Consider the following 23,039-nt stretch of genomic DNA (forward strand, 5'->3'; position numbering starts at 1 on the left):
TGCATTTTGGCATGGCTTAGACGTTTTTTCCTTGGAGCAGATTGCCAGAGCAGACTGTGAGCTGTGATGCCATCATCAGATTGGGCTACTTTGAGCTCTGGGATTTGTCAAAAGATTTTGTTCACTTATAGCAAAGCAACCTGTTGTCACAAATGCAGCACATCCAACTTTTTACCCCTGAGTTCAAAGCAAGGTTTTTTTTTCATATTTCCATGTCACATTTTGGCATTTTCCTGATGAAAGTGAATCCTATATCCAGCATTAATACTCATTGTTATTCATACGTTGCAGTTTTCAAGGTCTTTGATGGAAAATACAACATGTCTGTTCAGAGTTGCTTAGCTTGCATCACTGTAAGCTGTCCTGCATTGTGTCTGTAAGAGTTATCTCTCATTTTTTTTCCTTTTTATTTTGTTCACAGACTCACTGACGGCTGCTGTTGAAGTCTGCTATACTTACCTGCCGCTCGGCGGATCGCTGCAGTCAGCAGACTGTTTGAAAGAGAAGGTAAGGAATGTGGTTTCTTTCTAAAATAGATCCTGTGAAAGTTAAAGTTAAGGCAGCGAGGCCTGGAGTCTGTGGTCTTTCAAATGCAGTGTGTAGATTGAACTGTGTATGATGTGACAGAGGGAAGCCTGCTTTTACGAGACATCTACAGAGACCGCTTCATTAATGTCTGAAAATGCAGCAACTGCAACATTGTAAAGTAAGGTGGTTGAGTATACAATAACTTATATACTTAATTTAATGAGAGGCCAGGAATTTACTGCTTAGTATTTGGCTGACTTTTATGAGCACCTTTCCTCAAACTAAGGCTGACTTGGTTAAATAACTGGATATAATGCTTATATATACACTGCAATAAGCTCTGCATTCCCTAAATGCAGAAAAAATGAGTCCCTGACAGATTTTGACAGCTAAAACCACTACACTGAAGAACCTCTGAGGGTTAAAAACATGATGATTAGTTAGTGTACCTTACTGTCTTCAAAAGAATAAAACAAACACTTGTTGACAATATTGTCACTAAATTCAAATCTGGCACATAATTATTAAGGATAACAGTTTTTTGTGAGCTTTTGGACAAAAACTACATCAGAAACTTGTAGAATCACTCAGAAGCTACTGTGTCTGGCGACCATTTACCCAGTGTGGGTGAATGTGGACAGTAGAGGACAGGGCCAAGGAGCGCTGATGACAGGACGCCTCATGGGACGGCCAGAGACAGATGGCCGGCCAGATGCAGGCCTGCTGTGACCTTGAAAGCATCGGAAGGTAAAAGCAGCAAAAACGTCTCAAAAAACACAAGCGGCGTTAGACAATGCAGCTGGAGCGTCAGTCCTGTGTGGCTTCTGTTGAGATGTTCAGTTGTTTGACTTGTTGAAAACAGCTCATTTCTTTAGGATGTACCTCATCACAAGTTTTTTTTTTTTAAGAACATTTTAATTTGCCCCGTCCCAGTGATCCGTGGCACGTAACAAGACAAGACAAACAAGAGATTCACTGGCTTGTAAAGCTATTAATTGGAAAAGGCTTCTTGTAACCTGCACAGTTTGAGAACTGATGTTGCAAGGAGATCATTGAAGTCTGTGTAACCTAGCCAAAGCACAACAGGCTGTCTGAGCTCTGTGCCATAGTTTACCTTTTGTGTTATTCGTTCTAGAAACTAGCCGAATATAAACATCAAGCGAATGTGCTTCATTGTGTTATTCTTGGCTCTCCATGCAGAAAGAACTGGTAACTATCAGATGTCAGCATCCACATTCTGGTACGCGCTAAATATTTGGGGATCTCATATGAACCCAAACTGACTTGTCTAAACTGACTGCTTTGTTAGAGCCATGTTTACACAGAACAGCCCTGATCTTTTGTCAATAGAAGCGATGGAGTCTGGGTGAAATTCAGGCAGCATACTGTGAAGCAAACGCCACCAGCAGCCTGATATTGTGCAGGCCTCCAGGGGCTTTGAACACAGCAAAAGGAAGAACCATGATCAGAGCTTGGAACTAGGATGGTGAGCCGGGGATGGGGGGGGGGGTGCTGTGAGAAATAAGAGGAGATGGCAGAGGGTAGAGGTGTCAGGCGTATAATTGGGGTGAGGAGATCTCTGGGGTGGATAGAAGGGAGGCTTTATTAAGACCGCTCAAGTCTGATGTGCTTGCATTGCCGCCGAGCTCTTCCTCACACACCCACGCCTATGGGCCAATCCTCCATTTCCACAAGAGACTCTGTAACAACAAAGGGATGAAGGCCGGAGTCCTCAAGCTCCCTTCAGTCACAGATAAGACAAAAGGCCCCATTACTTGAAAAGTGCTGATGGGGACGCAACATTGTATAGATCTGCCTTTTCTTTTCAATCAAGGCCCATTGTTTCTTCTTTTCACTTTTAAGCTAAGTTGCTGTTATTTATTGTTGGTGCTGGTGCACTGTATCCCAAGATGCTGTAGATTTTTTATTTTATTTTATTTTTTTTTACCAATTTAATGAGATGTCAGTACCATGTTCAATAGAGCGCCACAGCAGACAGCCTTCTAGAACCCTCCCACTCTCTCTTTGTAGGAGAAACCTTCTTTTCTCCCTGTCTGAAAAGATGGTCTTATCGTATAACATCTCTGGCACTCTTCTGTCTTTGTGTGGTCCAAATCTTTAGTGTAACATTACAAATGTTTGCGCAACTACAAGGAACTGCACCAACTCCACCATCTGTCTGTGTCTGGTACCAGGCAGTTCTGCACCACTCTCTGCATGACTCTGAGCTGTGGCTGCCTCTTCCTCCACGCTGCTTTCTGCTCGTATAATTAACCCTGAATGTCTTGAGTCCAGCACTACACTATTAAGTATGTGGAAGAAAAAAAATCAGTTTGGGGTCCTAACGGCACTCTACCATGTGATGTAAAACATGTGTGCCTTTTTTAAAAAATGTGCAGGCACATGGAGGTGTATGCTACTGTTATTGTAAATATGGTTCAGAAGTGACAAATTAAACTAATAACCTTGCAGTCTGCTGTCTATACACAGCGACTTATGTGTGGTATTTTGGTTGCATGACTCAGAGATCAGAGCATTTATCAAATATTTACAGCCCAAAGTGTAGACAAATATTGGGGCTCAGAATGGATGAAAGAGAAATAATCTCTCTTGTTTTGGCTCACAAGGGAAAACAAACTTTCCAGGGTGACTTCCCCCGTGACTGATTGTATCGAATCTGATGGGGAGATTAGAAGCTTAACTGCTTATTTTCCCTCAGCTCTGTGAACACTGAAATGTTACTTTTGCGTCACTGAAGTTCCCATATCAATAATTGAATCCTTTGTAGATGCATGCTTCCTTGACTTGGGTATTCTGAAAATGTTTGCCAGCTCACAAAAGCAGATTTTGTGAGTGACACAACAAAGATTTTGAGTTGAAGCAGGAGGCGGTTATGGGGAGAATTAGCGGCCTCCCCCAGTTCTCGGCTGCAAATTGGTTTCTGTGGAACTCATGAAAAAGGGGCTGGAGGTCTGTTCTCTTCTTCCTTAGTAGCTTGTTAATCCCCCACAGCTCTGGCCAGAGGGAGAGCTGCTCGCACATACATGGCCCTTTTGGAAAATGGCGCTACTCCTCCTCCAGCCCTCTTTCGTCCTCTTTCCACTTGGTCCTGCAGGGCTTGGCTAATCCGCTGCCTGGTCATGGCAGAGAGATTGCAGGCTTTTTCAAAGCTGGCTAGACTTCAAAGTTACAGGGGATACAGGGACTTCAAGAGGTGGGAGAAAATTAGGTCCACCGCAAGCAAAAAATGGCGAGGGGTTCACCTCAGCTTTTTCCTTTGGCATTCCTGACAGTAAAAAATGAGTGGTGTCACAGGAGACTTTTTTGACTGAATGGATTCAAGATTCAAAAATTAAAAGACTTTTATTGTCAATTAACACTCATGTCCATTCCCACAAACATATGCACACACCCACACACACCCACACACACCCACACACACCCACACACACCTACACACTGTGTGAACATGTAATTCAAAGTAGTAGGGCGGGCTTTCAAGTCAGTGTTCAGTATGGTTATGGTTATGAGGGTCATATGTGTTCTGATGGACCTGTAGTGTTTACCAGAGGGCAACAGTTGGAAGAGATGGTGTGCGGGGTGCGAGGTGTCCTTGAGGAAGGGTTTTCTTCAGGCAGCAGGAGTTGAAGATGTCATCCAATGCTGGGAGCTGCGAGTTTCTTATTTTTCCTGCAGTCTTAATGACTCTCTGCAGAGCAGCTCCCATACCACACCAGGATGACATGGGTCAGGACACTCTCAATGGTTCTGTGGTAATAGGGCACAAGCAGGTATTGGGATAGGTTCACCTTCTTGAGTGTTCTCAGGAAGTATAAACGCTGCTGCGCCTTTTTTACCAGCATGTTGGTGTTGTTGGTCCACGCAAGGTTTTCTGTGCGATCGCACAGTGACTAAAAATGTGACAGGAATGGAGAAGCTCTCAGAAACTGCTTGGGCATGACATTTACATTTATTGTTTGCAGGTTTCTCAGTGAGTAGTCTGCACTGTATGCTTTTTTTTGGTTTTGTTTTTTGCCTAAATTGTACATTGTTCTCTGCATTTGAATCCTCTGAATACTTAAATGTAGCTGTTAAGTTGTCTTCATTTCTATAATAAATCAAATAATTTGCTCCTTTAGCTCCTTGATTACCATGAGGCGTGATTGCAAATGTCTCCTTTATTCACCTGATAAATCTGCATATATGACACATTAACTAGACACCGGGAGGTTTGGGGGGTTTTGACATGTTTTCCCCGTCTTGATGTTCAGGAAGTGTGCAGTCAATATACGGTGAGTCAGTCACGCCCTGATGCGCACACACACACACTCGATCCTGTGAGCGTGAGGCGTCAATATGTCATTTAAAGCTTCACCCCGAGCTAACCCTTCGTAAAGGTTAGTTAGCTTCAGCTCAACAAGGAGGATTATGTCATTAACTATGGCTTCTTTAGCAGCAGCTGCAGTGGAGTTTTATCTTATTCTATCCATCTTATGTCATTAGTACCGCTTACTTAAAATGGATTTTAGATTTTATCAGTGTGCTCAGGGTGTTAGCGACCTGCAGTTTGTTTACTTTGTTCTGAACCATAGCAGAAAAGTTTTCTATCCATTCATCAGGCACTGACCCACGGCATGTATACAAAAAGTTGTAAAAGAATCTCTGTGAGCGTAGATCTGCCTTATACTACTCATGAAGATGATGTTTCATCACAGCTTCACAGTACTGGAGGTGATTGTTTAAACGTAGAGGGAAACTTGAAAAATAAAAGGTGCAGTCACTTTGATAATGATAGAATTTCTAAATAGTACAGTCCACATATTTTTTTTCTACTGGTTATGTCTATTATTGTAGAAATCCACAATGGACACTTCTGTTTGTTCTTTCTTGCCATTTATTGATGAAATGATTAATAGATAATATGCCTGAAAGATTCATCAATAATGACAATAACAGTTACGTGCAGCTCTACAACAGACTATTGAGTCTTTCCTGTCCAGGCTTTCAATCCACTTGTCTGACTTGACTGGCTCTATTGACCATGAAAGCCAGTGGTTTCTGGGTGCAGTTGATGGCCTGTGTGGTTATTGACCAGAGGCTGTTGGGATAATGTGGGTGGACCAGTCTGATTAATCTTATTGAACGTGCTTAGGAGTGGAGCGGGGTTGTTTCGTTTTTTTTCCTCCCACCTTTTTCAGGGACTTTTAACACCCACTACCTGAAAATAATTAGGTGGAAAGTGGTGGATTTGGGGATGCAACACATCAGCTTCTACTCAGATTTTTATTTTTATTGCCAATGTCATGCTGCGACTGCTGCAGAGCAAGAGGCGTTTTATCTGAGAGGCTCTCTTATAATTGATGTTTACAAATTCCCGAGGTGGGACATTAAGGAAGATTGGTGTATTAATTGCCAATGTATGCCATCTAAACAGGTAATTGCAGGCTGTTTACTAGAATGCAAATGTGCTCGTCTTTGGTATAACAGAGCTTATTTATTGAGGTGATGGCCACTGACAAATGAGGATGGTTAAATGGATGCCCTCTGGCTTTAAGAAGTCACTTTGTTTGCTGATTGTTGCATTTATTACAATTGCAGCAATTCATCTGCCACTTTTGAGACACGTCAACACATTAGCTACACATACAGCAGCACAGGGGTGAGACTTCAGTGTGCCACACCAGCAATTATTTTGATGATTCATTCATCTTTAGATTCTTACACAGGTGGCTTTATGAATCCTATTCCAGCTACATCCACATTTGAACGTAAAAGATTTAGTGTTATAGAAAGGTGAAGATCCACCATCTCGTCTGTCATGCCAGGCGGCTCATCATGTATTTACAGTGTGGTGAGACCTTTCATAGAGCACCATAGAATATACATGATCAATGCCAATATGGCCAATGTTTTTGTGAGAATTGACATGTAGGATTGTTGGTTAAATGTGACTTGTTCAACTTTTGTGCATTTTTACAGTAGTTCAATTGTTTGATATTTGTATTATAATTTGCAACTTTCTTGACTTAGAAAATCCTGTCAGATACAAAAATAAGGGCTGTATGCTTTATAATGATGATGATGGCCATGCAGGTGCTGCAGGTCTTCTTTATGCTTCTGCACCTGAACCATGTAAATATTGTGATTATTGAGGGAATCACTCTCCCACAGTCTAGGCTGTGTTTCATCTCTGTGATCACATGATGAGCTGTGCAGAATTTAAATGGCTTTTCTTCGTCCCCCATATCATAGAGATCTGCAGTGCTATTGTAAAACATGCAAGTCACCTTTAACTGACATGAGAGCATTCCGTTTGAGCCTCTGGGGCCTTTTTACCCCCAGTAAAACTCGATGGTTATTTCCATGTGAACCAATAAATAAAAATTTTTCATTTCTGCTCTGCTTTAATAAATGCAGTTACCTCTGTGCCTTTTTCTCTGCACTAGTCTGGCTTGAATTAAGTGGCCCTTAATCATGGCCCTTAATCATAGCCCCTCTCTGGCTGTAACTACATCTGACTGACCTATGATAGATGACTTGTCTATGGTAGTCGACACAGGTGGACAGTATCACTAAATCTCCCTCTGTCCCCAGATCCTTCACCATTTTCAATAATATTGATCATTCCATACCTCTGCATGCAGTATGTATTGGTGGTTGTGAAATTAGTTCATCTTCATTCATCCCTTCTCAGCGGGCCTCACACCTCCACTCAGTGTCCGATTTCTTGCCCAGTTGTGGGATCCAGAGGCTGAACGCTGTCTCACCAGTTTCCGTTTCTAGAATTTCTCTCTCTACACACACACACACACACACACACACACATTGTATGGGGCTGATCCATGGAGAGGGTTAAGCGCTCTCCTCGTAAGCACCTGTGTGTCTCTGAGATCAGGGGATGAGAGTGGGCAGGTAGGATGAGAACAGAAGGCGAGGATGAAGCAGTTGAGAGGGTGAAGAAGGTGATTACTGAGGGCCGGCTTCACAGAAAGTGGCACAGGGAAGCAAGATGATGGAATTTTTTTCCGTTGTGTTATAGCAGACGTACACACAGTCTTCTTTCTTCCTGTTTGCAGTTATTTTCAATCACTCCTTCTCTGGCCTCTTGGAGCCCATCGTCTCCCCCTAGTATTTGTTCTGTCCTCACTTAATATTCCTTTTTACCTATCGTATCATGCAGCTCTCCTCCTTCAACAGAGCTGTGATTGAAGAACACTGAGCATCAATGATCTAATCTCATCCCTATTCATAGACTTCAGAGCACTTTCCCTTTTTTCCCCTCCCCCTGCTCAGCTTCCAAATCACTTGGTACATAGCCTGCTGCCTCTGCTTTTTACCTCTTTGTTTCGCACATTTTGTTGAGCTTTTAAGTCCCCTTTTTAGTTATCCGACTGACTTGCCTACCGTAAAAAAGTTGACATGGCATCACAAGCAAAAGGCTTGGTAAGCTTTTTAGAGGCAGTCACGGTGCACCGTTTCCCCCATCGTAATTACTGCTGAAACAAGCAGCTCTGGGAAGCTTCAGCACTGGTGGACCCGTCATTACTGACAATCTCCCAGCCTTTATCTGCCATAGCTAAGACGCTCTTACTCCGTGGGGCTGTGATGATTGCCTTACTGAGCTGGGGGAGAAAAAAGAAGGAATAAAAAAAAAAAAGATGATCAGAGACGAAGAGCAGTGTGCATTTGGAGGTGTTTCATAACCAAGAAGTAGCAACATAGCTTAAGAAAAAATAAAAGCAAGCATCTCAAACCAAAGCTGCTCGATCCTGCCAAACAGCCGTCTCCATGGTGATTTAACACTCTTCAGCTCCAAGTGGAGAACTTCAAATCTATTACGCTCACACTGCCCTGTCAAGTATGGTTTTTTTTTTTTTTTTTGCCAAGGAGGTGTCCGACTCTTGGCTCCCAGCCTCCTGTCAACACAAAGGGCTAAAGAACACCAGATTGTTCATGCCCTTCAGACCAAGTCGTCAACACTCAGGTCTTTTCAGCTGAGGATGTCAGAAGTCATTTAGTTCCCTCTTTCTTTCACAACTTTTTCAAGCCAAAACATGTTTTTTTGCCACACCTGTGGGTTGTCAGTCAAGTAAAGCTGTTCTTAGAACACACATCGGTTGTGTGTAGGAGGACTGATTTTTATTCCGTTCTAAATTCTTCAAGGGACCTTAACAAATTCCTACATTTGAATGGGATCTTCACTGTGCCGAGTAATGTATGTGTGTATTAATGGGTTTGAGTTTGTGATTTTTTCACTGGAGGAAGAGGAGGATACACACATTAGGAATGTAGAGGCAATGCAATACATTTTTTGAATAAAGTATTAAACAAATTGTTACTTAAAATGAGTATTTTTGTCGTCGAAACATTTCTGGAGGCAGGGTTTAGGATTTTTATATTTCTGTTTCATTCCTTTACGTTTGAAGAAGGGTGACTCATACTGCTTTAAGAAGCTGTTAAAGTCTGGCAAGGTTTAACCCATTAATGGGAAAAAATACTGCTTCCAGTGTTTCCAAATACGAATGTACATTGGCATTGGAATAAATGTTCGCAGAGTGTTTATCAATGCGTAGTAACTCTCAGGCTCCGGAAATGTTCACTGCTGTAGACCAACAGCCATTCTGCAGCATACAGTCTACCTTCTGTGCCCAGTGTTTTTGCTTCAGTGTTCCATGAAATAGCTGGGCTACATTTTCAAGCTCGTGGGTGCGTGTGATTGTGTGCATGCATTTGTGTGTCCATTACTAAACGGAAATGGGACTGTACTCAAAAAGGGAGAAGTGAGAAAACTGCTGACAGAGAGCAACTTCGACCCAGCAGGTGGAAACAGGTGTCGTTACCTACCTGCTTGGCTGTGAGCACCTGCCCTGGAGGTGGAAACAAACTGGTTCCTGAGAAAACAACACAGACGGAGCAACACAAGGGAGTGAACCTTGTTATTTTTCCATTTGCTCAACTTGGGGAGGCTGCTTCGCTTGTCAGAAATGTACAGTCAGAGATTTTGCCCTGCATAAAAGCTCAGAAATCGGTTTGAAACTGAAGAACATTACTGTCATTGTGAGATTCAGCACAGTTGTTACAGATGGCGGTTCTGAAATTACCCTTAATTTCAGTCTCGGTTAGACGGGAAGTGGAGGTATACCTTAAATTTATATAAAGAAAAGAAAAGTAGTTGTCAGGGTCTCTGTGTTCTGTCAGTGAACAGAAGCTTATATCAAAATTAAACTGCCAGTGATTTTGGGAAAACTTTCATGCTCACGTCTGGGTGGGTATTTATGGCTTGGCTTTGTTGAAGGAGCCTCATGACATGCATCAATTTTCTCTTCAGTCTGCATCTGTGAATTCTTTACTTCCAGTCCTGGCTGCGGACTTGAGATTCTTAGCATAAATGACATGCTAATGCTAACAAGTGTTGCACTACTTGATTATCTTTAATTATCATCTTCAATCTTTGAACATGTGAATGAGAAAAAATGTCAAAAAATAACAATGTAGAATACATCAATAAAAGCAATACTGCATAGAGTGAGAAAATATCACTACACATGTATATTACTGGTTTATTCAGAATATGCTGCTTAACATGTAACCGGGAATATTTCCGTAGCTGCAGTGCACGTAAACACAACATGCAGAATGCTGCCTTAGCCCAAATATGAATCCAGATATGATTTGCATGTAAACATAGTCAATGTCGAAAAGAGACTTGTATGTTTATTGCTGCATATTCCTTTGGGCTCTGTTACCAGTTTTAACATTTCTGGCACTCTACCACCCCATAATCTCATAAATTACTCATCACTTTATTCTTACCCAAAGGTCATATGAATTATTCAGAAAATGGACACAGTAAGGCAATAAAGGAATATTTAAAATCCCAGCTTTATTGGTGTTTTGCCTCATATTACTCACGGGTAGAAGTATGTAAAAGTGCAGCATGTCAGTTTGTTTTTACAAGCCTGACACAGCGGGAGGATTGTTTTTCCCAAGGTTGTGAGTCTTCTCAGTTCCTCCGTACATGCTCAGATATGCCTTTTAACTGCAGAATACCAACTCAGACCAGGCCGGAGTTTCTCAAGGGCAAAACCTGAATAGGGAGCCGCTCTCTGCCCTGTTGACGGATGAAGCTCATCCATGCGCCAAGTTCAACAAGTCAGCCGGTCTTCCCTTTCTGTGCACCCCTTCAGCGTTTCTCCCTGCCCGCTAGTCTATCTCTCCCCTGCTATTACACTCATCTTCTCCCTTTCAAATGGTAATGGCACTGAACCATGCTGGAGCTCTTCAGCTGGAAGTGAACTCTCTCTTCTCTGAAGAGAATTTATGGATGGTCATGCAGAGTTTTTAAGGTTTGGCTCAGCAGGGATCGAGAATTTTTCCTTGTGGCCGAATCATTTTGGCCACAGTCTCAGCAGCTTACCACAATACACCCCAGGACTCTGGTTATTGTTATTATGCATAATTGAACAAAATTCAGTTTCAATGCTCTCTCTGTACACCTCCCCACACACACACACAGTTTCTGCTCCACACACTATAAAGAAAAAAACCCACAGATGATATGTGGGGACTGTTGCCCGGCTTCTGCGTGCGACTGCACTGATGACTGTCCAAACTGTTAGAATGTGAACAAATTAAATTTGCCCCTTGAGCAACATTCCCCCACCCTTCTCATCGCAGCTCATTTCACCAAAGAACAGAGAAAAACGATCAAACGCTATGCTCCGCAGAGTCCGACTCTCTTGGCGTGTTTGGTTTTGTGAAGCGTGGACATGATCACACAAACTACAGAGACACAGAAAAGTACATTTGTATCTTACTGTCTTGTACTGTCATAGTTTCTTGCCAATTCATTCTGCAGCCATCAGCTGTCAGCATACCTGCCGGATATTGAACCTTTTTTAGACTAAGCAAAGTAGGTATGAGTGTATTCAGATTTAAAAATGTACAATGTATGCAGCACAGATTGTTGATTTTCACAGTTCAGAGAGCTGCTTCAGTAAATAAAAAAGGACGAACCCTTTTTGATATCCCTTGTATCCCTAGTAATTGAGTTAATTACATAGATGAGTAGCAGTTTGTATGACCAGCAACATGCTAAATTGGCCCTACAGAAACTCCTCCCATAGAACATCTACTAGCCAATCATATTTTAGCAACCACAGGGGGCCTGGCAAGCTTTCAGCAAGCTAACTATGCTGAAGCGGCGTGTGTATGGATTGTGCAAATCAGAGCGCCATCTACAAAGTTTGGAGGGTGGGTGGGGTTGCATCGCTAAGGCATGTTTTTATTTAACAGATAGTTGCTATGCTGAGACTACTTACCTACTACCAGAGTAACGGCAGTCAGTAGGTTGATGCTGCAGGTGTACATAGCTGTACAAGCTGTAGCTTTTGTGACCACTACCAACGAAATCGGTACAGCCATGGGCTGTCCGCCTGGGCTTGTGCCACTGCTGGGGAAAACGTGTACAATACTGATCTGTAGCTCTTGCCTTCATGAGGTCAAGTGTGTACACCAGTCCCATAAAGTGTCTGTCTGAAACACACGAAAGAGGTGGATCTCTAAAGACGTCAGGAAACCAAGATGTGAAATCACATGATGCAGGCTTAAAACTCCTGTGACAACCTCAAGGAGCGGTGAACATGGGTCAATGAATTGATACTGAGCTGTAAACATGTGGTCTAAATGAGCATATTGTGAGGATAAATTGGATTTATATCTTTTGGTTGTGTGTTAAATACCAAAAAAGCGAACACTGAAACAATCTGGCCATGAGGCTGATGTACATAAGGTTGCCCAAAGTCCTCAAAAGGAGGTGTGCTTTAATGTTTGCCTCTTTAGTTTACACCTTAAAGTCACATGTTAAGGTTTAGGAAAAGATTGTAGTTTGGGTAAAGTGGCTCTGTTTCACTAGTAAACACATCTGACACTGGAAAAATTGTCCTATCTTTTGTCTAGATTTCTTGTGATGACCTGGATCGGTTTTATTTTACACCATTGTGAGAACAATCCATCCATCCATAATTCCTAAATCACAGCCTTTCGTGTATTATAGCTATTAAATGTTCATGTGTGAGTGGTGGTTGGGCTTTGAAATCACATCCAGGTGCATGAAGATTTTCAATGGGGCAGCAAAAGCTTTGGTGTATGTCTGCTCACCATATAGGGAAACAGTTTTACAGGGCATTTACTATATAGTGTATTACCTGCCAGTTCTTCTTTAAGGTTTCACTTTCACAAAATCAAGCCCTCACACGCAGGACTGGTCAGCAAAAGAAAGTGGCATCTCTTCTACTCTTGGCAACAATGGCTTTAAAACAACCCAGGCCTGTTTATGAAGGCAGGGCTCCACTCTATTAAACCTTAAAATGAAGCTTGTACTAGGTTGTTGTCCACATAAATTAGTTTAGACATGTCCTGTGAGCAAATAGTTGAGGCAGTTATTGGCTAACTTCCAGGTGTTTTATATGGCTGTGATCATTTGTTTTTAATACCTGTTTTTAGTGTTTCTCCCAAGCTGTATTTCACTGCTAAACCTAATGCTTAATGTATTAGCTTGTTTATTTAGAGGAAATGCACAATAGAACAACCCAACACTTAAAAAAAAAGCTGAACAAATTGGGTACAGTGTCTGACGCTGTTGAAGGCGGACAAGCCAGACTAGATGACCATCTGGCCCTCGCAGTGTCAGTGACCTCAACTGATATGCTGTCAAATGTTGTCTTTAAATAACTCCAGCCTTTATTTCCAGAGCCTTTTATCAGAGCCTAAGATCTTGGAAGAAAATCTCAGTTGTAAACACTGGGTAATGTGCTTGATTGCAGTTCCGTAGTTGTGTTAGTACGCGCGTGAACGGAATACATTCCTGTTGATTGTGTGCATGAGCTGATTGGCGGTGATTTGTGCGAATTAGCGAGGGAGGGATAGAGTGACATAACGAATTGAGGTTGGGAGTGAAACCGTTGACTGCCAAGTTGTAGACTTAACACTGTATTTATAAAGCTGGACGAAAGCTTTTTTTTTTTCTTTTTCTCTCTTTGAGCCAGAAACAGGAAAAACTGAAACACCAACTCAAATGCTCTCAGCAGAGATCTACCCCAGCTTTGGCACCTCTCTTAAAAATGATCCCTTCTTGCTCCAAAACTCTTCATTACTCCCTAACAAGCCTCTTGAGTTTAAAGTGTTGTACACTCAGACAATTTGAGACATTTCTCAATAATTAAAACTTAGCTATTAATTTGTTCCTGCTGTGACCTACTATGAAGGTACAGCAGCAACATGTTCTACCTCAGCCTCATCTCCCAGGGCTAAAGCAGCAGCAGCAGCAGCAGCAGTGTGTCACCGCTGCTGCATTTCAATGCTGAAAACAGGCGGCTCCTGCAGGCTCCAGGCGGGTGATCAAAACGTGACACGCCATGCCTGAATACTTTATTCTCCCTATTTTTTGCTTTCTTTTCCATATTAACTTGTTCATTACTGGTGTGTAAATAGGAAATGCAGGCTCAATCAGCTGAAACATGGCCAGAAGGGAGACTAAGACTTTATAACGGATTCGTTTAAATAAGAGGGTGGGTGGCTTTGTTTTTAAGGTTTTATCAGAAAACATTCCCACTCACATTTTCAGTGAAACTGGTAAATCCTGCCTTTGAGCAATTTTTGTTCATAATTCATGACTGCATGATATCAAGGAGGGCAAAATTCCTCTCTCTACAGCAGACAAAATTCGCACATTTGACTGTGTAATGATATTTTCATCCAAATGATCCCGTCTCAGATCAGCTTTTGTCTGTTCCCAGTTTCCCCTTTGTTTCTCTCTTTGTATTCCTCCTTTACCCCCTTTTGTTCTTTGCTCCCTGTCTTGTTATCACCTTGGCAAAAATCTGTTCACAAACCCAGAAACACTTAATTGACTTCTCATTGACACAAGCTGTAATTGGCTTTTAATCACCGTATTACATCATGTTTTGAAATTCAAATCAGCAGTGTCAGCTCAGAGAAAGGGACCTCTTCAGTGCTCTGCTGTCATTCAGCAATCCTACAAGTGGAGCGTCTCAATATTGATGCCATGTTTAACGTCTTGCCCTCGCTTACTGACAGAAGGGAAACGTACAACAAGCTTGTGTTTTGTGTACAAGGCCACCTCTGGAAGCACCAAATGTATAGACCTGCTTGACACTTGATAGAGAAACATTTGCCTCTCTGTGACAGCTGGCAGTTACAAGATGTTCACACCCTTTGCTCAAGATGAATCAGGCTCAATTGCCGCCATGTAGACACAGCCTGCATCGACCCATTTCCTCATGCGATGCACTCGACTGCACAAATCACACCTGATTCTGAGCGTCATAAAGAGGACTGGTGGATAAAAGTCCCTAGATGGATATGTTAGAGTAAAACTGATGTTCCTAATGACTTCAGATTTTGCTGCATAATTACTTTTTCTTCATTAAGTCCTATTGACATATCAAAAAGTTTCATTAAGATGAGAAATCAGGTGTTCGTTCTCTAACTCAGCATGTGGTAAACATCCCATTACATCAATACTCAATCCTAAGCCTCATTAAAATGCGTAATGGCTATGTGCTCTTTCACAATAAATGTTCTGCTAAAGGAATTGCTTATGTTTATTCAGGTCTAAAGGTCATGTCTAAATCTTTTAATTGCTAACTTTATTATTATTATTTTTTTGCCCGGCTGCCAACGTGTTTCTTTCTGATGTTAGGCTAGACATTATATGGGTATGTATTTGGTTTTTGGAGGCAGCCCCAAGTGACTTTTTGAGGAACTGCAGCTTTTGGATCTTGGCGTAGACTTCTTTCTCTTCTGAGTTGCAGAAGCTTGCTTTGGTGCCGTCATAGCTTTTACATATTTTTCTTTGACCATGGTAGTAATAGTCTGGCTGGTAATTTATCTGAAAATAACAGTGCACATGCATACAGCTCTAAATAAACACAGCACAATTTGACTTAAGAAGAAGCATCTGTGTTCCATTTCAGGCATTCACTGTGTTATGTAAATATTTTCTTCCTATTGATTCAGCACTCAAAGCCATACAAGGCACATAATGTATATAAGGTTTATTGTGATCAATAGATTCTGTTTTTAAACTGACAGTATGCTTGGCTGGTGGCCACAACAGGCATGAAGATGTGCATTGCAAACAGCGGTCGATAAGTCAGGGTCAGTCTTCCACCTCCGCTCAACACTCTAAAGCATTTCCCACGCTCTCTGCTGCCGCTGAGGAAAGATGAGAGCAGGCACATACCCTTAGACGGCATCTCTCTTACAGTACCAAACTTCTCTTTTATTTATTCTTTCTTTCAACTGGAACAAACATGGCAGCAAAAAGCTGCTGTCCGTTAACTTGCAGACTTCATCGCAGACATGTCTGGTCCCTTGACGGCTCTAAGCTGTGTTGCTGAGTGGCTTTTTGTCACCTTAAACAAAACACCACAGAAGACAAAGATTAGCATACTCACTTTTTGTCTCTTTTTATACTTTTTTTTAAAACATTTTCTTCCATCATCTGCCCTCTTCTCTGTCACTTCCTGTCAAACTCTATTTCGTTTTTTTCACTTTGTCCTTTTTTACTGCTTCTTCTGTTTTCTCTCATTCTTTCCCCTCTCTCTGGTGGCTGAATGATCGTGAGTGACATTTAGCAACTCTTCGGCTGTTGAGGGAGTCTTTGGGCGAGAGCCCGCTCTTTTTAGAGTGTCCGTGATGCTTCCCAACAAATTGTGACACTAAGACGAAACGTAAGCTGGCAGCCAGCGTATAAACCATTCAACTCCCTAGACCTCGGACAGGTTTTTTTTTTTCACTTGCTCCATAAGATTCATTCTGCTCTCCTTTCATTCTCCTCTGGCACCCAGCTGGAGAATGTAAACGTGTTCTCTCGTTTAGTCCTGAAACACAGAGCTCAGGCAACTTCAAGGCTTGTTGAATCATTACACTGACAACAGACCCCATCCTCCAACTTCTTCCTGTGCCTTTCCTTCCTCAGTCTGCGACACAAAACAATATTATTTTAATTATATGCCCCCTCATCTAAAGATTATTAAAAAAAACTTTGACCAGAATTGCCCTAAATCCCTGCTGAAAAATCACACCTCAGCAGGAGGGATTCATTACTTCCCAATTCACCTGCCCCCTTTGATTAATTTTGGTCAGATTGCAATGGAGGCAATTATTATTTCAAGTAAATTATATATTTATATTTTATACATATGGTAATATTCAATTCTAACTCTAGGCCATTCTTTTGACATTATATTAACTCTAAATTATGAAAAGTAGCCTCTAACATTGACACACTGTGGACTATGTCACTGATACATTAACTCACTGGCTGAGCAACTTCTCATATTAGGCTTCAGCAGGTCTCCTGTCCAGCCCTTCATTACTGATGCCCCATTATGGGAATGTCTGTCCCTCTGAGGCTGTGAAACCAGGCTGATAACGAGGCCTGCCATTTAAAAGGCCAGACTATTCTCACTGTGTCATATCTCATTACAAACCACTGCAATATTTGTTTATACTTCACTCGCTGGCCCTTGTATCAAGAACCATTTCTGAAAGTGGTCTAACAAGCCTTCATCAAAAAACTGGTTCTGAAAATTTCTATATTAGAGTGAAGTGGATCCGGAGTTTATTTTTGCCATCGTCTACAGCCCCCCCTTTCTCATTTTTTGTTCTTGTTTCTGCACAATTGCGCAGATTGTAATCTATTCCAGCTAAAAGAAAAAAAAAGCTCAACTTGAAATAGAGCCATTCATCACAGAGTAAACAGCATAACAGAAGGGCTGAGAGAAGGAGCAGGAGACTGTTAACAGAAAAATGCTCAGGGTAAAAAGAACAGAAAAGAAATTGCCACTGGAAAGGCAAACAAAGCCCGTCACCCTTTGCCTTGACAGAAGTTCGCCATTCCCCCGCTTTCCTCACAAGGATGTGACATTTAAGACGGTGGTGTCTTGTTATTGCAGGCCTAATTAACATTCCACGATATGCCAGCTGGAGATGGACACCCTGCCGCTGCTATCCCCGTCTTCGTGTTTGGCCACGGAGTTTCTCTAAATGTAACTGGGTCTCAGTGACTGTTCCCTCTTGCCCTTAGGTCTTTATTGTGTGACGATGCACACAAGCTCTGCCAGTCTCTTCTCAAATGTTTCACTGTGGTCAGTCCATTTGCCACTGCCAGAGGTGTCAGGCAGCGGTAACCATGGTGATAGTGTTAGCCCTGAATTGTTGGAGGTGTCAAGCCTGTGGGGCACTGCAGATCTAACTGCAAGAAGCTGCCAGGTCAGGTACGGCCCTGTGATGACCCTCAGTCACCACCCTGTCATGTGATGCATGTGATAAATGTGAGAGCTGCACTATATTTTGTATTTAAACAGTCTGTTCCGATGTGAATACAGAGTGTTGCATCTGAAAACAGGTGTGGCAGAGGATTTAAAAACATTCTTAAACTGGCTACAGGTTGATTTGCTGTTAGCAGGTCGAGCTTAGCCCATTTGTGAGTTTGTATTTGGTTTTCAGTGGTTAGATTTGGTTATTCTGTTGCTGGTAAAATGTTGATATATCGGATATGACCTCTCGCTGGACACTGACTGACTCCTACTAGCAGCAGAGCAGCAAACATCACAGTGTGATGCTTAAGTTAACGAAATGACAGACCTCAGAATATTTCTGTCGTAGAAGACTCCTTATGAACGTTCTGTTAGGCTTGTTGCTGGTGTTACATACAATTTATAATTATTAAATCGTCATTAACAACTGTTGGACATAAATGTGTGCTGCTGTCTCTCACTCACTCACATGCTAGTTTCAATTTTGTAAAACTGCAAAAACCCAGATTATATTTCTACACTAAAAAACATTTCCTCTTTTTTCAGTTCTGATATATAATCAATACTTTGTCAACCAAAGTTAGACTAAAATATAGACTTTTCTGCCTGAAGGCATGTGTCAGTATTTGTACAATAGTAACAATAGTAAATATGTTTTAATATCTTTTATATATTCAGAAAATATATATATATGCTTTTTTACTCTGTAATGGGTGACGGCTTTAATCTCATCATACATGGGTATAGTGACAATAAAAGGCATTATATTCTTCTGTTCTAACCAGAAGTAGACAGGCTCTCTGGGTTCTGCATTAGCTAATGAATAGACAGAGGAAGAGTATCTAATATGCATTTTAAAAATGACACACACATGAAGAGTCATTTGTTACAAACTTTGTAGTTTCCTCCTGGGGTGGTGATTGCAAACACCATGTAGATTTTATGCTTGTGTTAAAAATCTGAGGGATTACTAAAACAAATCAGTGTCCATTCACCCTCCATCACGTTTCTTCACAAGCAGCTAGTAAAGCTTGTTACATACAGCCTTTATTATATTGTTTTAACATGACAAGACACAGCATGACAAAACATGAGTGTGGGTACAGAACTGAGAACGCACACTGCAGAAATCTGCAGACAACAAAGGCGACATGGAGCATGGGACAATTTGTTTCTATTGGTTCATTAAGATTAAGAAAACCTTTATTTGTCCCACAGTAGGGGAATTTGCACACTTGGGTCATGACTTAAGCCTTAATGTTTCATATTGAACATTAAAACTACTCAGAGAACCTGCTGCGTGATGAAAAAAATAAATAACTACATGAGTGTCAGGGCAAAGAAAAGAATCAATCTTAATTCTGTGGCTCTATTCACAGCACAGGAGAGATCATGCTTTCCTGCTTTTAAATCATTTTACTGTATGCAATCTCTAACAATACCCTGGTTATAGGCCATAAATTATTGTGGACTAATATACTATATTTGCTTTGTTCACTACCTTTCTGAGTACTGCATCACTAAAGAGTGACACACACACACACTACTGCAAGGCAAGCACTGATCTTTGAACCAGATAATGAAGCATGGAGCTGTCAACCAAATTGAAATCACAATTCTTCAAAATAACCAAATATACAGCAAATAAATCAGCCTCCTCCTGGTTTTGTGTGTGTGCTGTATTGTGATTTATTCATCACCTCTGTGTTTGCCTGCTTATCAGCAGTGCAGGCGAGCATTGAGCTTGTGGAGATGACAGAATTGCAGGACTCGCTGTACTGGGCTGCTCTCTGAGCCTGGAACAATAGACGACGAAAATGAGAGTGGCAGCGCAGGGTTTGGGGGGGTGTTGTCACTCGTGTGAAAGATAGATGCCACACAGAGCCTGGACTGAAAGTGGGGCAGCTCTCAGAAGGACAACAGAGAGACACGGGGCCAAGATACCAAATAGCCTCAGAATCTGATACTGAGAAGATCTTTCTAGGACTGATTCAGCAGTCCTCTTTATGATTCAGTCGTCAACACATGCCAGCCTGATAAATAATAAACATGAGCGGCTCAGTTTTGATGTTAGGTCCTCTCCTTTGCTGTCGGTTCAATGGAGCTCCACTTTGGACTGTGGGCATCTGTGCATTTGTGCCAGTGTAGTTTTCTCCCACTGGTAGTAAATTCCAGTGACATTTTATCATCTTTGATATCCTTGACTGTGTACTCCACCTCAGCTAAAACAGCCTGCGAGTCTGTGCAGGTCTCTGTGGACCGTCTTCACTGATCAATTCCTCAGCCCATCTGTCTGTTAGGCTTTATTCACAGGGCCGCACCGTAGGCAAGACGAACTCTCCCAGCAGGAGTCTTCATTAAACCGATCCTCCCTACCTCGTCCTCACCCCCTCCTCCCTCTTCTATCTCTCCACAGGCCTGGGGAAAGTTAATGAGAAGATTCGATCAGCTGGCACCCCCCCACACCTTCCTCAACTCCATCCCCCTATCCCAGCCATTGTCTTCCTCCAGCGTCAGCCTTGACTCCTTCACATTGTTGGACAGCGGTAAGTCAATACTGAAAACCTCAGTTGTCTTTAACCAGGCGTGACTGAAATAACTTCTACACCATACTCCACAGCATCGCTAGGTCATTCTGTGATAAACACCACTTGGTTTGATTGATTCACATTAAAGTTTGTGAATCCCACAGTATTGGAAAAACTGGAACAATTATGATTTTTTTTTTAAGAAATTATTAGATCAGAGGTGCACACTAAAAAAATCTGAATTAGATATTCGTATTCTACCTGCTGAGACATAGTGCTGTCAATATATATATTTTATATATATAGTTTTTAAATTTGTAGCTGTTTTTCACTTTCTCTTTGACTAAGGGAAGCCGCGAATATGAGATACATGTGGGGCATTTATGTACAGTGTAATATTGCTACTATTAGTATTCATAGAAATAACTTTAATTATAAAAGAGAAATAAGCATTATCTTTTCAATGCTATTAGGCTATAAAGTGAAGTTGGGCCAAATTTGACTCAAGGGACCCAAATTGGGCAGTCCTGAATTTAACCAATTTATCTTTGTTTAGCTGCTGGCTTCATATGTTGGTTGCTATCTGCAAGTAATTTTAATGTAATGTAATGTATTTGAACTTAAAGGTTGCAAAATGACTTGACTGACATTATGATGATTTGTATCTGTAGTGTTTATTGTGGTATCAGTTTTTGTTTCTCCTTACATGGTCAATGCAAAGAGGGACTGCTCTCAGTTTCTGGCACTAAAAACACCTCCACACTTCCACTGGCGATGTGTTCCATAATCGTGCATCAATGACATTTTGTCTATTGTTACTATTGAGATTCCCTTACGAGTCACACTAACAATATCCAGGCAGATTTCAGCCCCGAAACATCTGTGTGTACCATCGGAACCCGTGTCTTTTGAATTTCATTGTCCCTGCTTCTGTGCTTTACTGTGTAGGAGGTGTGGTGGGTGATAGTGCGGCTCACTTGTTGCGCCAGAGAAATGGATTTGCAGTGATGGATGGCATCAGTGGCACTGTACAGGTCTCAGCCTGTTGCTGAATCACAGCTTTAAACTAATTTTGTGGGCACAGCGGAGCCGTTGTGCTCTGTGCCCGGGCTGGGGACCTGGCTTGTCTAACAGCCCTGCTGACGCTTGCATGCCAATTACCCCCCACATTTACCAAGAAGAAAGCAAAGAAAGAAAATATAGAGAAGTATTTGCTCTCTTGCTGAGGCAGACACTTTGCTTCATTGCTCTTGTCATTCAGTAACACGCTGTAGGTAGCAGGAATGAGACTGTAGGATCTTGTAGAAATGCCCTGAGTTAATTAAATTACACTCCTCTTGCTTTAAGTATACTCACTGATAGCAGCAGTGACTGCTTGATTGATGCAGCACACTGTGTGGTTGCACCTGATTGGACTAATGCTTTTCCTGTCTGCTCGCAGATTTAATGATGAAGATAATACTTTATTAAGTATAGTTTGTGGAAATTTATTTCAGAAAACATGAACACAGCTGCATATTCGCAATGAATGGGAATTAAAAAAAAAGATCCTATAAAGACTTTTGACCCTCCCTCCCTCCACTTCAATGTACTCATGGCTTCTCCTCAGTAGGCTCCAATGGCACGTCAAAGGTTGTTAAATGTCCTCAGCTTGTTTTCTATGGGGATATAGTTTACTGTTGTGGCCTCCCCACCACACAGAATGAGCATAAATTGATTTCAATCAACTTTCCCTTAGTCATGGTGAGTAAATGCCAACAGCTTAAAGGCGTGTTTGTTATGTTTTGGGCTATGTGTAATCATGGTTGTGTTCCTGACGACTCTAATTTGCTTGTGATTGCTTGCTTGCGTTATTGTGCTTTTAAATTGCTGTGTAAAAAAATGTTTTACTCCAGCCCCAATAAGATTGGGAAGTGACTAAAGCAGCAGCTGCCACTTACTCTGCGTGGCTCTCACCAGAATTTACACAGTGGCCTGCTCTGCGTCCAGCAGCAACATCTTCAAACAGGCAAACCGCAGTGACAGAAATGGGACGAAAAAAAACCTGTTCAAGCTTGTTTATGGTTCTCTATCTCTACCTGCCACCCTCCTCTCTGTTCGCAGGGCAGTAATAATGTCTGGAAAAACAGCAAGGTGATACCAAGATGATACCACGGTGTATTAGACTCCTCCGGAAACACAGATGCAACACACAATTTTACACCTTTTATGTGCAACCATCTTGGAGATCCCTTTAAATGGTGTGTCCCACAGAAGCATGTGGGAAGTGGTCTGTTAAAACAATGTCTTGTCTATCAAAAGCTAACATCAGCCGATCAGATTGTGTTTTTTTTTCCCCCACCAGCCACATTTTGTAGCTTGAAAGTGTTCACTGCTCAAACTGGGAATATATTTTAGGGTGTATTTATCCTTTACCATTGGTAAAACATCCCTGTCTCCCGGGACTAGCTTTATTGATGGCCTATCTCTATGCAGGTTTGTGTAAGTAAGCTGATACAAACATTAAAGTGACAGTTTTGGTTTGCTCATATCTCTCTGCCCCCCACCCTCTCCCTAAACCCCCTGGCCATCTCATCTCTCCTCTCAAAATCAAACACAGGGATTCACGGCAGCAGTGTGTGACCTGGGACCGGTTTGG

At 41.8% G+C, this 23,039-nt stretch overlaps 1 protein-coding gene across 3 annotated transcripts in view; it reads left to right on the forward strand.

The window, feature by feature from the left end:
- The window catches only part of sema6cb (semaphorin 6Cb), a 132,009-nt gene that overhangs the window by 15,840 nt on the left and 93,130 nt on the right, over positions 1-23,039 (forward strand). For all 3 annotated transcript variants that reach the window (XM_028424685.1, XM_028424686.1, XM_028424687.1), the window contains exons 2-3: positions 422-507; positions 20,290-20,419. The gene's annotated coding sequence lies outside the window, so the exon portion shown is untranslated. The remainder of the gene's footprint in view (positions 1-421; positions 508-20,289; positions 20,420-23,039) is intronic.

Source organism: Parambassis ranga, chromosome 16 (genome assembly GCF_900634625.1).
Source record: "Parambassis ranga chromosome 16, fParRan2.1, whole genome shotgun sequence".
NCBI lineage: Eukaryota > Metazoa > Chordata > Actinopteri > Ambassidae > Parambassis > Parambassis ranga.